General features: G+C 31.7%; 1 long non-coding RNA gene across 1 annotated transcript in view; it reads right to left on the reverse strand.

Moving 5' to 3' along the window:
- Positions 1-3,862: 3,862 nt before the first annotated feature.
- Positions 3,863-5,635, reverse strand: part of LOC136797068 (uncharacterized) — a 29,433-nt gene continuing 27,660 nt past the window's right edge. The window contains exon 4 of the long non-coding RNA XR_010844869.1: positions 3,863-3,929. This is a non-coding gene — a long non-coding RNA (uncharacterized lncRNA). The remainder of the gene's footprint in view (positions 3,930-5,635) is intronic.

A 5,635-nucleotide genomic window follows, 5' to 3' on the forward strand; every position in this document is an offset into this window, starting at 1 on the left:
CTTGAGGAACACCGGCGGACTGAGAAAAGAGAGATGAGTAGGCTAGGTTATGATTTACTTTAAAGGTTCTATCAGTGAGGTAGGAGCGGATTATAACGAAATATGTTGGGAGTAGGAATTAACGAAGTTTATAGAGCAGACCTGGATGCCAGACTCGATCAAAAGCTTGTTCAACATCGAGGAAGACTCCCGTGCAGTGCATACCGCGCTCAAATGTGGAAGATATGACTTCAACCACTATTTTATAAATATAAAGATATATAATTGTAAAACAAAAAAGCCCTGAGAAAGAAATTCAATAATAATAATAATAATAGTTTTGAAGGACTCAAATAATTTCAATTAATAAATATATGTATTTGGATAATTGCCTTCAGCGATTATCCTAACATCCCGATTAACGACAGGTATATATAGCACTACTTCTAAAAATTATTTTTATTTATTAATTTTTTTCCCACAAATTCCACAATTCCAAATTTCAATTTCCTTGCGTCATTTAAGTTTTTAAAAAAATTTGGATACAAATATAATTTATGTACATTTTATTATAAGTTATTTCTAGAAAGTTTCGAATCAATAAGACAAAAAAAAAGGAGGCTCACTCAATCCTATCTTATTTCAAAAGAGCTGTCAGCGTTACTAATAATTAGCCATATTTTCCAAGAATGCCTATATTTCACATCAGAACCTGGATATTTCAGAAACCCCCAGAGACAATGATAAAACAATAAAATTAAAAGTTTTTAAAATCAAAAGGATTAATGAAACAAATATAACATCGAACGGACGAAAAAAAGATAAGAAAGTTTAAATAAAATTAAACAATTGTAAACAAAATTAAATAAGGTATAAATGGCGTTAATGACCAATGATACTTTACGCCACTAAATAAAAACAATAAGACCAATTGAACCAAAACCATAAGTTTTGGCCAATCTGTGCCACATTCTGGCCCGTAAGATTCCTCACACTTTTATAAAATATTTTTATTTTATAATAGCCGAAGTAGGTGATAACTAATGTATTAAAAAATACATTGACCGAAGACGACAGTGGTAGGAGTGGAAGGCTGATAGGATTTTGGGGATTCTGTCAGGATTGAGGACAAGGAAGAGATCTTCCACGTACTACTTTATGCTATGTGAGAATAGAGTTTTTATAGAGTTGAGAAGGTCATTAAGAACGATATTAGAGATATCTGGAGCAAGGCAGCTCCCAATCGCAAGTCCGCTAATTTGGTGGTAAAATTTATCATGAAACGTCAGGAAGCCAGAATTACAACAAAGGTGAGGTTAAGCGTGGTAAAAAGTAGCATTATAGTCCAGTTCTTCTCAACGATATGAAGGGCTTTGTTAATAAGGATTCTAGCAAAAAGGCTTTCGGCATTAAAGGAGGTTAAGATAAAGTTGTCAGGTATGTCGGGATGTATATAAGGATTATAATAGTTATTTGAGGTGGAAGGAATTACGAATATCATAAGAGTTATTATGGCTGAGGATTCGAAGGACAGGAAGAAGAAATTCACTGAGTTTAGAGGAGAGTGTTGATATTAGAAATGATGGGTCGAAGTGGGCTATCAGGATTATGGATTTTAGGGAGCCCGTGTAAGCGGGGAGCTAAAGAATTATAAGAAATGAGGTTAAGGTAGGTGGGGTGGTTAATCTGACTGGTTTCAAGAAGGTTCCTTAGAAGTAGCTGGTTGGGTCTCGAGTGGTTGGTTTGTAAGTAGTGGTAGTGTCAGGCAGAAGAATGGACGAATGTATTACCTCCCTTTTCTTGAAAAATACATAAATCGTGCTGTCATACATTCGAACATTTAATGTCGAAATTACTACAAAAATTAAGTTTGAATTTATTTTCCTACTAATCTCTCTTTTCTCAGTCCACCGGTGTTCCTCAAGGTAGTATCTTAGGTCCCATTCTTTATACGGTTTATACAGCTGACATCCCAACCCACCCTAACACAGTCCTAACAACATACGCTAATGACACATGTATACTTTCTGTAAACAACGACCCAACTAATGCATCACAGACACTACAGGCACACATAACATCTATTGAAGAATGATGTCAAAACTGGAGAATTAAAATAAATCCCACCAGATCACCTTTACTCTCCGTCGTAAACCTCTGCTCTCCTACAGTGTTGTAGTACTAAGAATCTATTCAACAGGCGTTAGTGGAGTATTTAGAAAGGATACTGTAGGACAGGAGGGCAGAGGTTTACGACGGAGAGTAAAGGTGATCTGGTTGGATTTATCAGGATTTATTTTGATTCTCCAGTTTTTACACCATTCTTCAATAGATGTTATGTGTGCCTGTAGAGTTTGTGATGCATTAGTTGGGTCGTTGTTTACAGAAAGTATACATGTGTCATCAGCGTATGTTGTTAGGACTGTGTTAGGGTGGGTTGGGATGTCAACTGTATAAGCCGTATAAAGAATGGGACCTAAGATACTACCTTGAGGAACACCGGCGGACTGAGAAAAGCGAGATTTCAGACATATTAAATTATATTCAGCAGTTTTACAAATTGAAACATCTAATATAACGGGTTGCTTTAGTAAAAACAGTATTTAATTTTTTTTATTGCTGTATATTTTTTACAATGTAACATTATAATTATTATTATGTTAAGCAGGTTTATCATTATTATTATCATTATATTATGTAAGCTTAAATATAACAGTATTAGACACAGTGATAATAACTTTTCGGCCCGCAGAGTTATGATGCGGTAATAGTACAAGAGCCCAAGAGGAGAATAAAGACAGTTATTTCAACCAATTTCTGATTACTTTAATGAAAACTATGTGTAATTACTAGTCAAAATATATGAGTCTGCCAAGTAAAGGTAGGGGAATACAAAGTAGTGGCACAATAAATACAATTCCTTCAAAGATAAACGTTGTAAACAATTTTATAGTAAATCTATATTTTTGAATTCGAGTGCTGGCACAAATCTGTATGTCTGTTGGTTTCTAAAATAAAGCTCTTCATAAATCAAACTTATTGTCTAAACCATTATAAATCAATTTATGATATTGATATTTGCTAAAATAAATTGATTTAATTTTAGCAAATATCATGAAAACTAATACCTATACGAAGATATGTGTAATAACTACTTTATAGTACATTAAACTAGCTTTAATTTGAGTGCTAATAGAGATTTTTTCGTCACATAATTCCTGCGATATAGATTTCTCAAAATAAATTCACTAACTACTAATATTTCAGTACAATTTATGAAATGTTGCTTTTCCAAAAGCTATAAATAGAGAACCATTGAACAAAAATAGGTCTATCAGGGCTAATATTGCAGCAAATTTACTCTTCTTTAAATAATGTTATCTTAGGTTTTCTAGTGTTGTCGGTAGTTTTTAAGATATAGAGCTCCGAATAAAAAATAAATGTTTTTTTAAGTTTTTGAAATAGCCGCTATTTTTAATACCCCTACCTATACTTGGCAGACTCATCAATTTTAACTAGTAATCATTCCTAGTTTTCATTAAAGTAATCAATAATTGGGGTGAGATAACTGCCTTTTTTTTCTTCCCGACTCTTGTACTAAAAGTACCCCATAATTAACTTAGCTATTTTAAAAATATTACGTATTCCTAGATCAAACCGTATAGTGAGAATAAAGGTTTTGAGGGTTTGAATTATTCATATATCTTTCTTTGACTAATATTATGTACCGTGTTATTGACAAAAAACTAGAAAACATGTTGCATTTTTATATATTTTTTTCAAATTTTGTTGTCATGTCGCCGGTTAGTGATATAGTAGACCTGAAATTGGGATTTAAAACAAAAGTCGAAAAAATTCTATATATATACATATATTTTTTTTTTCTGAAAATGGCCTATTTGAATCTTCGATTGCTGTTTCATAGCACTCTTAATGATGTCCCAGATCACCTGAAAATTAAATATAACATACACATTTTTAGAATATTCTCTTTAGAAAATATTTCCTTGATTTTTGAAGTAATATAAGAAAAATCAATCCAAAACAAAAAATGCATATATTTCTCTACTACAACTTTCAACAAGACAAATAAAATTACAAAACACCCACTAAAATTAAATTTTTTTAAACGTTTTGAAACAGCCATAATTTTAAATCCCCCCTACGTATAATTGGCAGACTCATAAATCATTTTGGCTTTAACTTATACGTACTTTTCATTCATGTAATAAAAATAGGGGTGAAATAACTGGCTTTTTTTCTTTCCGGATCTTGTACTATGATGGTCACAGGTGCATTTGGGAGGGTATAACTTGTATAACTACAAGTTGTCACGATTAATAATATTACTGCTGAAGAATATAGAGCTGAGGGTTACTATGTTAGTAGCATCAGCATCACAGGTCCATCCTTCTCATTAAGATGCATTCGAATGTTTTAACTTTTTTCGTATTGCATTCTATTCTGAGTTCAGTAAATAGTTTTATAATTTTCAAGATCAATGTTTCTAATTTACACCTTTATTTGCTATATTTTACGAAAAGGTTAGAAATATAAATGCATATATATTTCCTATTTAATTAAAATTAAAAAAAAAAATGAATTTCCAGGGGGCGCTAAGTAATATTTTTCCTGGAAGGGGAATACATAGGACAAAAATGTTTGGGTACCACTGCATTAGACAATACCAGGAGGGTGAAGTACGATATTTTCAGGAGATGGAGCTGACTTTTTAATCGATAAGATAAAACCTACAGATGGCTACAGCAATGGAACAAATCTTAATTATAAAAATACAGTAAGAAATTATATGATTTACTAAAAAAAAAAAAAAAAAAAATGAAATATAGTTTAGGATACGCCAACATTCAAGGGTTGAGGAGAAATAATTAAATTCATCAGTTTCATGAAATTTTTCTTATTCTTGTTTGATTTTTTAAAAAAAATTATTTATTGCTATTTACAACTGTATTTACATAAAAATAAATCAAGTAAATTTGATGTAAGATCATAATGGTATGATACAGGCATGTAGGAAAACTACCCATTGGTAGCACTCATTGGTAGAACATCTCAAAGCGCTGGTCTTTTCACGCACCTCGGAGCATTGTCATGAATAGAAGAAGAAACAAGATTTAGAATATGAAGGATTTTGATGGTTAGAGAGTTTATAATGGAGGATTAATATCTGGTTCGGGTTGGATCGGTTGCATATGGAACATTAAGGTCTTTATAGTTGATTTTATTTGTGACAAAGTAAGGAGCATTGAGGATTTTACAAAGGATTTTGGATTTCAAGGATTGGATACGAGAGGAATTCGAAGGTTTAGTGGAGCCCCAAAGCTTAACTCCATATGTCCAGATTGGCCTAATAATTGTCATAAAGATCAGTCTTATAATGAATTGGAAGTTTAGACCGTTTGTCTAGTAAGTGCTATAATAGTCCAAACCAACATGCTGTTTCCTTTGTTTCAATTTAAAATTTCCAACTCAAACTATTACGGACGGTTATCATTGTCCTTGTAACTAAAAAATGTTTTGGGTTAAATATTAATTATTAAAATGGATATTAAATGGTAATTTATGAGATTAATAATTGTATGATGGTAATTTATGAGATTAATAATTATTAAATGGTAATTTATGAGATTAATAA

The sequence above is a fragment of the Halyomorpha halys genome, unplaced genomic scaffold, assembly GCF_000696795.3.
Source record: "Halyomorpha halys isolate HHAL.00 unplaced genomic scaffold, Hhal_1.1 Scaffold236.1, whole genome shotgun sequence".
NCBI classification, from domain to species: Eukaryota; Metazoa; Arthropoda; class Insecta; order Hemiptera; family Pentatomidae; genus Halyomorpha; species Halyomorpha halys.